This window comes from Rhinopithecus roxellana, chromosome 3 (genome assembly GCF_007565055.1).
Source record: "Rhinopithecus roxellana isolate Shanxi Qingling chromosome 3, ASM756505v1, whole genome shotgun sequence".
NCBI classification, from domain to species: Eukaryota; Metazoa; Chordata; class Mammalia; order Primates; family Cercopithecidae; genus Rhinopithecus; species Rhinopithecus roxellana.
In genome coordinates, this window is record NC_044551.1 from 79,738,843 (window position 1) to 79,750,914 (window position 12,072).

Below are 12,072 nucleotides of genomic sequence, written 5' to 3' on the forward strand. Positions count from 1 at the left end.
ATGATACAATAAATATAGAAAATAAAGAGAAAATGCTAAAAGGGACTTAACATTCAAGAGAAAATTACTTTGGCATGTATTATAGTCAGCCTAATAGACTAAACTTTTGTAATATTTGGAATAATACCTTACCAAAAACCAATTAAAATGTTTTACCACACAATAAGAGAAATTTTAATCTGAATGTGAAGACAATAAAGCTAGTAAAAAGTTATTGATTTTCTTTCAATTTTGCATATTTTAAGTGAATTTTTAATAATGTTTTATAATTACACAACAGCATTCAAGTTGAAAAGACTTTATACTCGACCAATATGGCGGCGCCCATCTTTCGGTCCTTTTCCTGGGGCCGTTGGTCTGGTACCCTAAAACTCTCAGTATTCTTGCCCTTGGGGCTGGCGTAAGGCCCACTCGGGCCCTCAGGGGTTACTGGCAGCGCAGAAGGCTCGAGGTCTGTTCAAGGACTTCTTCCCAGAGACGGGGACGAAAATAGAGCTCCCAGAGCTCTTCGACCGTGGCACGGCGAGTTTTCCCCAAACCATTTACTGTGGCTTCGACCCCACGGCGGACTCGCTTCATGTGGGCCCTCTTCTTGCGCTGCTGGGCCTGTTTCATTTGCAGCGAGCGGGCCACAACGTGATCGCGCTGGTGGGAGGCGCCAAGGCGCGCCTGGGAGACCCGAGCGGCCGTACCAAGGAACGCGAGGCGCTGGAGACAGAGCGCGTGCGAGCCAACGCGCGCGCCCTGCGCCTAGGGCTTGAGGCTCTGGTGGCTAATCACCAGCAGCTTTTCACTGATGGGCGCTCCTGGGGCAGCTTCACTGTGCTGGACAACTCGGCCTGGTACCAGAAGCAGCACCTGGTGGACTTCCTGGCGGCAGTTGGGGGTCACTTCCGCATGGGGACGCTGCTGAGCCGGCAGAGCGTGCAGCTGCGGCTCAAGAGCGCGGAGGGCATGAGCTTGGCCGAATTATTTTACCAGGTGCTCCAGGCCTATGACTTCTATTACCTCTTCCAGCGTTATGGATGCAGGGTCCAGCTGGGCGGATCTGATCAGCTAGGCAACATTATGTCCGGATATGAGTTCATCAACAAGTTGACTGGAGAAGATGTATTTGGAATCACCGTTCCTCTAATTACAAGTACAACTGGAGCAAAGCTGGGAAAGTCTGCTGGCAACGGTGTTTGGCTAAACAGAGATAAGACATCTCCATTTGAATTGTATCAATTCTTTGTCAGGCAACCAGAAGATTCAGTGGAAAGGTACCTGAAGCTGTTTACTTTCCTGCCCCTTCCAGAGATTGACCATATCATGCAGCTGCATGTCAAAGAGCCAGAAAGGCGGGGTCCTCAGAAACGACTGGCAGCAGAAGTAACAAAGCTTGTTCATGGACGAGAAGGATTGGATTCTGCTAAAAGGTGTACACAAGCCCTTTATCATAGTAGCATAGATGCACTGGAGGTCATGTCTGATCAGGAGTTAAAAGAGTTGTTTAAAGAAGCTCCTGATTTTCTGAATTTTTTCTCGATCCTGGAACAAGTGTCCTAGATACCTGCCGCAAAGCAAATGCCATTCCAGATGGTCCCCGAGGGTATCGAATGATAACAGAAGGCGGAGTCAGCATAAATCACCGACAAGTAACAAATGTATTGTCTATTAGAAATGGGGCTAGATGTCTTAAGGATTTCTAAGTATATCTTAAAATTTATAATGTTGTGGTTCATACCAAGAATCATCTGGGGAATTTTAACAAAATATGTATATGTTCTAAACCTCATCACTACCCCATAAATGCAGCTTAAATCTGAAAAAAAAAAGACTTTATACTCATGTAAATAAATAAGTTTTCACATAAAAATACAATTGATAAGATTATGACCTCTTGTATTACTTATGTCTACCATGAGAGAAAAAATTTAGCCAAAAATTAAATAAAGAAATAAACAGTACATGCACGAGAATGCAAATGGAAATCACCTACATAAGTATAGGATGAGGGAGAAAGAACTTAAAAGAAATAATTGTATAAAATATATATTAAAAATGCAACATAGGAGTTTTACTGAAAAGGCAGTACAATATTTATTGAAAGATTGTTCTGTAACTCACAAAATGAGTGTCCTCAAAGACAGTACTTACTAAACTAATTGCTATAGATATAGTGATCTAGACATGGTCCGTAATAGTATTATAGCGATAGAGTCAATATCCTTAACTTGATATTATCTATGAAACCTACAGATAACACATTTACTTGTGAATGCTTTTACTACTGAATGCTTTCTCCTTAAGATCAGAAACTAGACAAGGATGACCATGCTCACTACTTAGATTTAAAATTTTATGGGATATCTTGGGTAGTGCAATAAGGCTGGAAATAAAAAAATTATACATATTTAAAACAAAAAGATTATTCTCAGATGACATGAATATGTATGCAGAGAATCCTAGGGATTATAGAGAAGAAATTCTACTCGAACTAATAACTGTGTTTAGCAAGGTCACAGGATTTAAAGTCAATATTAAGTATATTTCCATTTACTAGGAGTTAAAATATAAAATGTGAATATTAAATATATTTACCAGAGAACCTCAAAACATGTAATAGAAATGAACTAAATTAAACACTATATATTTTTAAAATTTTTGCACCAAAAACACTAAACTATTAACAAGAGAAATTAAAGAAGACCTAAGTGGAAAGATGTACCATGTTCATGAATCTACACACTCAGTTATGTAAAGCCATCAGTTTTTTGACAAATCCATCTATGACCTTGGGAAAGATATATTGTTTTTATATAGAACACACCAAAAATGAAGACCACAAATAAATGCTAGATTTAATTAAAATTTGAACGTTTTACTCTTGTAAAGATACCATTAAAAAAAAAACAGTAGCCAGGCACAGTGGCTCACACCTGTAAACCCAGCACTTTGGGAGGCCGATATGGGTGGATCACCTGAGGTCAGGAGTTCGAGACCAGTCTGGCTAACATGGAGAAACCCCATTTGTACTAAAAATACAAAGAATTAGCTGGGCTTGGTGGCGCAACTGTAATCCCAGCTACTCGGGAGGCTGAGGCAGGAGAATCGCTTGAACCTGGGAAGCAGAGGTCGCAGTGAGCCAAGATTGTGCCATTGCACTCCAGCTTGGGCAACAAAGTGAAACTCCATCTCAAAAATAATAAATAAATAAATAAATAAATAAATAAATAAATAAATAAATACAATTTTAAAAATACATAAAAATAAATAAAATGGTAAACCACAGACTGGAAGAAAATATAGATATCTGACAAATGAGTCATGTTTAAAATATACAAAGAACAACTTAATAATAATTTTAAAAACTCAATTCAAACTTAGAAAATTATTTCAGCAGACATTTCATCAAAGAAGATAAATGAATAAACGATAAGAACATGAAAATGTTCAATATTACTAGTTACCAGGAAAACAAAAATTAAAAACCTTAAGGAGACACCAACATGTACCCATTAGAATGGCTAAAAAAAAAAAAAAAAAAAAATAGACAGACAATACAATGTATTGGCCTGAATGTGGAGTAAGTTAAATTCTCTTATATTGCTCCTAGGAATACAGATTAGTACAGAGTTTTGTAAAGTGTAGCAGTAAAAGAACTAGTTTTAAATCTAACCTAGATTTTCCAATGACCAAAATTAGAATAACTACTGGCAAGTCTTTGTGAAGTTATTAGTCCACGTTATAAAATTTTGGGAGGGCTTATTTATAGAGTTGAAGTCTATATCACTCTTTCTGACAGTAAACTGCATATCATAGTATCTATTTGTTGAATATATTTCCTGTCTCTAAAGAAAACTTTATCAACTGATTTCAAGGCAAAGGTGCATACCATGCCTAAAGCTGCAGACTAGATAGAAACTGAGCTACTTGATTCCTAATCCTGGCTCTATCCTTTGTGTCCCTGAAAAAGTACTACGAACAATCAGAGGTTTAATCCTTTACATTACAGAGTAATTCTAAGAAAAATTTTAGAATCTCCAAAATAATATTTTTATAGTTTTTGCATCTTGCTGAATAGTAAATGTCAGGCCTCTGAGTCCAAGCCAAGCCATCGCATCCGCTGTGACTTGCACGTATATGCCCAGATGGCCTGAAGTAACTGAAGAATCACAAAAGAAGTGAAAATGCCCTGCCCCACCTAACTGATGACATTCCACCACAAAAGAAGTGAAAATGGCCGGTCCTTGCCTTAAGTGATGACATTACCTTGTGAAAGTCCTTTTCCTGGCTCATCCTAGCTCAAAAAGCTCCCTCACTGAGCACCTTGAGATCCCCACTCCTGCCCACCAGAGAACAACCCCCCTTTGACTGTAATTTTCCTTTACCTACCCAAATCCTATAAAACGCCCCAACCCCCCCCCATCTCCCTTCGCTCAGCCTGCCTGCACCCAGGTGACTAAAAAGCTTTATTGCTCACACAAAGCCTGTTTGGTGGTCTCTTCACACGGACGCGCATGACAGTAAATACACAATACCAGCTTACTACATACTTTTCGATACTGTACTGGAAAGTGAAAGAAAGATATAAACTAAGAGAAAGAGAACAAGATTAGTTCCATTAAAAAATTACCTTGAGATTGTTGCATGAATCATAAAAATCTACTAGTTTCCAATGGCACAAAATTACCACAAAATCTAATTTATTGCACAAAGCAGGGGAAGTAGAGAAGAAAGGGGAGGAAGTTAATTCTACATCTGTGTGTGCCCCCCATTGGCTTAAGCTGAAGCTGGGTAAAGATACTCAAGGCAGGAGACCTCTAATGCTGGTGTCAAAGCCTTTGCTAAATTGTGTTGAAGGCCCACCCACAGATGATCACTTTGCCTTATTTGATACGCAGATGTTGGTTTTGGAATTAAAAACAAAACCAAAAACAAACCAAGGCTTATTTTTAAGTGAAGAGACCTGCAGCTATGGTTAGAAAAGGGAGAAAATATTCCTCTTAGTTACCTAGTAACTTTAATAATTCCCCAGAGCACCAGTAATTATCAAAGCCAAGAATTCTTACCTCTCCCCTCAGTCTATTTACAAAATATCATCCTATATAAATAAAAATATCTGTAAATAAAACCATAAAATACATTGGTTAATAATATGGCTATTTAAAAAAACACATCTAAGGTCCTTGTTTTGTATTTTATAGATCATAAAGTCAATTCCTTCTCCTGAGATGAAGTGAAAAATTAGTATCATAAACTACTTAAATATGCTGAATTCTATCCTATAGGAGAAAACAGAAATTCACTATTTTTCATTTTGTTCTAAAATAAAATTCAGGCTAAAATTTTTTCTGCTACTTTATAGTAGCATGCTACTACTATATGATTTGTTTTTCTAAGACCACCAGAGCGGGCACAAAAGAACCAGCGAGTAGGCAAGTGTAGGAGCAAAACTGCAAGTTTATTTTTTGTGGGGAAGAGGTCTGTCGGCCTCCGGCAAAGAAGGCCGACAGAGCCCCCCGGTGGGGCTCTCGGACGGAGTTCCCGCAGTCCTGACATCCCGACAGGAGTGGAGGACTGAGGAAGGCCGCGCGTGGCGTGCCTCCAGAGCAGCTTTTCTAGGAGTGGGAGGGCAATAGGCGGGGAACGGGCATGTCAGGGGGCATTCCGCAGGTGCGACCAGGTAAATCTTGGTCTCTTCGGATTGACATCACCTGGCGCATGCCTAGTTGGTCTGCACCTTCCCGGGTCGCCGGCTGCATTTTCGCGCGCGCGCGGGAAAAGTTGGGGGGGCGGGGGATGAAGAACCCGGAAGTGCACCATCTTGCCTCCGTTCGTCCAAACAGTCCAACCTTTTATTGGTAATAGTGATAAAGGGGCGCCGTGGTCTGTCTGGCTACTTCCTGCTGTTAAGGGGCGCTGTTAAGGTCGGGGCCCATGGTTGGCATTTGGATGTATGGATGAAGAATAAAATAAGGCACAGTATTAGTATAGGAATGAGGAATGGAAGCATTTGTTGGAATAGGGGCAAAACCCAGAAGGAAGGTCCCAGCAAGGTTGAGAAGTATGAGATAGTTAAGAAAATTTAGTAAGTTTGAGGCGAGTGGGGGAAAGCCAAACTGATTTCCACTGATTGCTTTCGGTAGGGGCCCTTTTTAGCTGGGAATGAGGAACGAGTGTGCAGAGTAGTTGTTGGCCAGGCAGCAATTAAGGAGTGGAGTTTTTGTGGAGTGGATGGCTTTCCACTTACTCCTACTACAGAGATATTGGATGGAAGGCTAGGTCCAGAGAAGGACGGCAAAACAGAATAGGTAGCCTCGCTGTTGATTAAAAAATTGTCTTACCCGCTACCAGGAGAGTTACCCGCGGCTCGGCGAGGGTGATGGGGGTCCCTGAGTCTCGGCACCTTCAGTTGTCGTCGTCGTCCAGATGTAGGAGCTGGAAGGAGCTCCCAGGATCCTGGGAAAGGGGGTCACGTGGAGACGCAGCACCTGTTCTCAGGGTGGGGCAATCAGACTTCCAGTGTCCTCCCTGCTGGCAAGCAGGGCAGGGGGTTGCTGGTGGACGAGGGTTAGGACATTCACTGGCCCAATGTCCTGATGCCTTGCATTTATAGCAAGGCTGCGTTGGGGCTCGGGGACCTTGAGGACACCTGTTGGCGTAGCGTCCTGCCTTGCCGCACTTACAGCAGGCTCCTTTCAGTAGTCTTGGAGTCTGCGGAGTGTGTACTCTCTGGCCTGGGGTTACGACTGGGCTGTAAAGCCGCTGCTAGGAGCTGTAACTTCTGTTTGAGGCGAGCCTGCCGTCTCCTCTCTGGAGTTATAGACCTTAAAGGGTAATTTAACCAGGTCTTGTATTGGTGTCTGAGGACCATCCTCTACCTTTTGAAGTTTTTTACGAATGTCAGGAGCTGATTGAGAAATGAAATAAGACGCCAAAATGGTGGCCCCTGTGGGGGAGGCCGGATCTAACCGGGTATACTGGGTTAGAACCTCAGTCAGTTTAGGGTAGGGGTTAGGATAACCTGGAGGTTATGCCAAGTTAAGTCATAGGCCTGACAAAGGTATCTAAATTCCTTTATGTATATGGTAGGATTAGCTGAGAAATCACCTAAACGCTTCTCAATTTTGGAAAGATCGGCCAATGAAAAAGGGACATGTACTCTGACTACCCCCTCCGCCCCAGCCACCTCTCGCAAAGGTGCTAACACTGTAGGAGGGTGTGGGCAGAGATAGGGGACTCAAGACAGCCAGTTGGGGGCCCGGAAGGAGGCACGGGACCGAGTGGATTACTAGTAGATAAGGAGGAGGAAGGAGGAGTCTGGATGGGGGGAGGAGGAGGAGTCTGGGCAGTAAGGGAGGGGGTGGAGAGAGCGGGGAGAGAAGGAGGAGTATAGGGACGAGAGCTTAAGGCCCAAAAGCCTTGTACGTAATTAATTTCGGACCACTTGCCTAGCCGCTGGCAGAAATTGCTGAGGTCGATCACGCCACAGTGGAAAGGAAAATTAACCGCTTCCTCCTAAGGTCTTGTTCAAGCTGTAAGGTTTTTAAATTGGCTAGGAGGCACCCTAAGGGGGTGCTCTTTGGAAATTTGGACTGGGGGGTTTCCCGTTTGTTTCCTCTTTACTTACACAATGGACACAATGGAAATGGAAGTGGATCTCTGCCTGGCTTCAAAGCGTCCTTTGGAACCAGCAGAGACAGACTGGAGGCTCATGGAGCCAAAGTGGAGATTACCTTCAGGCGGACATCTCCGTCCTGAACGGGTCTCCCGAGCCACTTGGTGGCTCCAAATGGACCTCGGACCTGCGCAGGATTTCTGGCCGAGGGAGGTAAAGAGGAGACAAGGGCACTTACCCCAGAGAGGCCGGTGCTCTTTGGAAATTCAGACTGGGGGTTTCCCGTTTGTTTCCTCTTCCTCCTTCCTCCTCCTTATCTACTAGTAATCCACTCGGTCCCGTGCCTCCTTCCGGGCCCCCAACTGGCTGTCTTGAGTCCCCTATCTCTGCCCACACCCTCCTACAGTGTTAGTACCTTTGCGAGAGGTGGCTGGGGCGGAGGGGGTAGTCAGAGTACATGTCCCTTTTTCATTGGCCGATCTTTCCAAAATTGAGAAGCGTTTAGGTGATTTCTCAGCTAATCCTACCATATACATAAAGGAATTTAGATACCTTTGTCAGGCCTATGACTTAACTTGGCATAACCTCCAGGTTATCCTAACCCCTACCCTAAACTGACTGAGGTTCTAACCCAGTATACCCGGTTAGATCCGGCCTCCCCCACAGGGGCCACCATTTTGGCGTCTTATTTCATTTCTCAATCAGCTCCTGACATTCGTAAAAAACTTCAAAAGGTAGAGGATGGTCCTCAGACACCAATACAAGACCTGGTTAAATTACCCTTTAAGGTCTATAACTCCAGAGAGGAGACGGCAGGCTCGCCTCAAACAGAAGTTACAGCTCCTAGCAGCGGCTTTACAGCCCAGTCGTAACCCCAGGCCAGAGAGTACACACTCCGCAGACTCCAAGACTACGAAAGGAGCCTGCTGTAAGTGTGGCAAGGCAGGACACTACGCCAACAGGTGTCCTCAAGGTCCCCGAGCCCCAACGCAGCCTTGCTATAAGTGCAAGGCATCAGGACATTGGGCCAGTGAATGTCCTAACCCTCGTCCACCAGCAACCCCCTGCCCTGCTTGCCAGCAGGGAGGACACTGGAAGTCTGATTGCCCCACCCTGAGAACAGGTGCTGCGTCTCCACGTGACCCCCTTTCCCAGGATCCTGGGAGCTCCTTCCAGCTCCTACATCTGGACGACGACGACAACTGAAGGTGCCGAGACTCAGGGACCCCCATCACCCTCGCCGAGCCGCGGGTAACTCTCCTGGTAGCGGGTAAGACAATTTTTTAATCAACAGCGAGGCTACCTATTCTGTTTTGCCGTCCTTCTCTGGACCTAGCCTTCCATCCAATATCTCTGTAGTAGGAGTAAGTGGAAAGCCATCCACTCCACAAAAACTCCACTCCTTAATTGCTGCCTGGCCAACAACTACTCTGCACACTCGTTCCTCATTCCCAGCTAAAAAGGGCCCCTACCGAAAGCAATCAGTGGAAATCAGTTTGGCTTTCCCCCACTCGCCTCAAACTTACTAAATTTTCTTAACTATCTCATACTTCTCAACCTTGCTGGGACCTTCCTTCTGGGTTTTGCCCCTATTCCAACAAATGCTTCCATTCCTCATTCCTATACTAATACTGTGCCTTATTTTATTCTTCATCCATACATCCAAATGCCAACCATGGGCCCCGACCTTAACAGCGCCCCTTAACAGCAGGAAGTAGCCAGACAGACCACGGCGCCCCTTTATCACTATTACCAATAAAAGGTTGGACTGTTTGGACGAACGGAGGCAAGATGGTGCACTTCCGGGTTCTTCATCCCCCGCCCCCCCAACTTTTCCCGCGCGCGCGCGAAAATGCAGCCGGCGACCCGGGAAGGTGCAGACCAACTAGGCATGCGCCAGGTGATGTCAATCCGAAGAGACCAAGATTTACCTGGTCGCACCTGCGGAATGCCCCCTGACATGCCCGTTCCCCGCCTATTGCCCTCCCACTCCTAGAAAAGCTGCTCTGGAGGCACGCCACGCGCGGCCTTCCTCAGTCCTCCACTCCTGTCGGGATGTCAGGACTGCGGGAACTCCATCCGAGAGCCCCACCGGGGGTCTCTGTCGGCCTTCTTTGCCGGAGGCCGACAGACCTCTTCCCCACACCTTAGGTGACCAAAATAAACTTGCAGTTTTGCTCCTACACTTGCCTACTCGCTGGTTCTTTTGTGCCCGCTCTGGTGGTCTTAGAAAAACAAATCACTATATATATGCAGCATTTAACTCATACAGCTGCATGTACAAAAAAAGTCATTGAAAATTAGTGTAATCAAGCACCACTTTAAGAATAAAAAATTTATTCCCAAGGTGATACATTTAACAATGATAATATAAGCAAAATTAAGTTTTTTTTTTGCTTATAAACTGTCTGGCATATGTTTACATTTATCTTCTATTGATAATATGAAGACTATTTTGTTGCCTCAAAAAAGGCAAGCTCAGTGGGAATTCCACATGCCATATTAAGGCTTTTATTTGCAAATAAAAATATTAGTTTTGATAAAAAGTTAAATATAAAAAGACTGTCACTGTGACAGAGAAGAGGATCTAAATTGACAAGCCATTCCAAGAGATGCCCAATATATTTTTTACATAAACCCTAACTGCCAACAATGGATGTTTTTTAAGGAGGCAACCTTTTCTCTGAAAAGATCAATGCAATATATGCTGCATTTAAGCATTTTCTGATTATCAGTTTGTCATTCATTTAGAGCACATCTAGAGAGTGTGAGGACCAAATAGATGGGAAATGATCCTGCTGATTGACAGCACTGCATGCTTGCTTAACGGCGATCCATAGCATTGGGCAGAATCTTAGAATACATATAGAAGGTGGGATGGGACGAGAAACTTCCAGGCAAGAAGACAGTGAGTCATTTATATAGCTGATTAACTAGTAGTCCATCATGATTTACAATAAGTACTCTCCTATATAACTACTGCAGCCTTAAATTTTCCAGCAAACCCAACCCAGCAGATAGTTTTTTCTCAAATAAGAGACTGTGTATAGGTAAGTGGAAAAGTTCTTTCAAGGTGAAACAGTGATCTCCATCTGTTCATCCCTGGGGAAAAATTTTATATTTTTGTCAGCAGAAGCAATGAACTGGAAAAGTGTGACAGTAAATTGGGGCTTACACCACCTTTCATGACTAAAATTTGTGTTCATTTGTTCCTCTGTCAAACTGAGTTCAATTAAAGAACTACAAGGTATAAAACTAAATCTTTAGGAATAGGTAGTAGATTTCAAAAATCTTAAAATTTATTTTTCTTAACCAAAAATTTTAATTGTCTTCCATGTTCTTCCGTATTAGATATGTGTGGTGTACATTTCCTTCCCCCTTCTCTATTTCCTTATCTCCCTACCTACTTTGATCATGGCATCTTATGGCTTATTTATACCTCTTGCTGTTTCTTTCCATTGTATTTGTCCATTCAATTATCTCTCATGTGGCCTCACTCAAATATAAGCAGGCCTTCAGTGTAAATATTTTTATTAAGATGATTTTAGCTACAAATGATAACTTTAAAATTTATTATAAAAATAGTCCTTTTGTATTGTGAATTTGACTCAGCAATTAATACTCTTCTATTAAAATAATCTATTAAGAAAGAAAATACTTAATCCATACTTAAAATTAATTTTTCATGAGGTAATTCAATGGGGTAAAGGAATATTATTTTAGTGAATGACACTGAAACAACTGGATATCCATATGGGGGAGAAAAATCCTTAACCCATACCTCACACCAAATACAAAAATCAATTTGAGTTGAATCATAGATTTCAGCATAAGAGCTAAATCTATAAAGCTTCTAGAAGAAAATGTTCATTACCCAGGAGTAGGCAGACAGAACACAAAAAGCAAGAATCATAAAAGAATACATTAATAATAAATTATGCTTAGTCAAAATTTAAAACTTTACTGCTTATTAAACAACCACTAATAAAATTAATAGGTATGCTACAAATTGGGATAAAGTATTAAGAAATACACCTCACAAAGGATTTCTAGTCAGAATATATAAGGAACTCTCTGTATTGTATCTATATAGTAATCATGCTAGATATACTTTATGGCATAACATGTAGTAATAAAATATGTTTTGTTACTATAAATTAATAAAAAGACAATTCAACAAAAATAGGTAAAAGACTTTAACAAATGACAATGAGATAACACACACACACAAACACACACTACTGTCATAAATTTAAAAATCTGACAAAATCGAATGTAGATGAGAATGTGGTACAACTGGAACTCTCACACATTTGGTGGAAGCATAAATGATACAGTGCCTTTGGAAAAGACTTTGGCAATTGATTATAGTGAATCCATCTTGTGACCTAGCAATTCTGTCCCCAGGAACTTTACTAAGAAAGAAGAAAACATCTGTCCATAAAAAGAGTTATACAATAAAAATAATT

At 42.4% G+C, this 12,072-nt stretch overlaps 1 pseudogene across 1 annotated transcript; it reads left to right on the forward strand.

Annotated features, from left to right (window-relative positions):
- The first annotated feature begins 314 nt into the window (after positions 1–314).
- Positions 315–1,691, forward strand: LOC104662278 (annotated as a pseudogene). Its single transcript, XR_747966.1, has one exon. The product of XR_747966.1 is annotated as a tyrosine--tRNA ligase, mitochondrial pseudogene (transcript).
- The last annotated feature ends 10,381 nt before the right edge of the window (positions 1,692–12,072 follow it).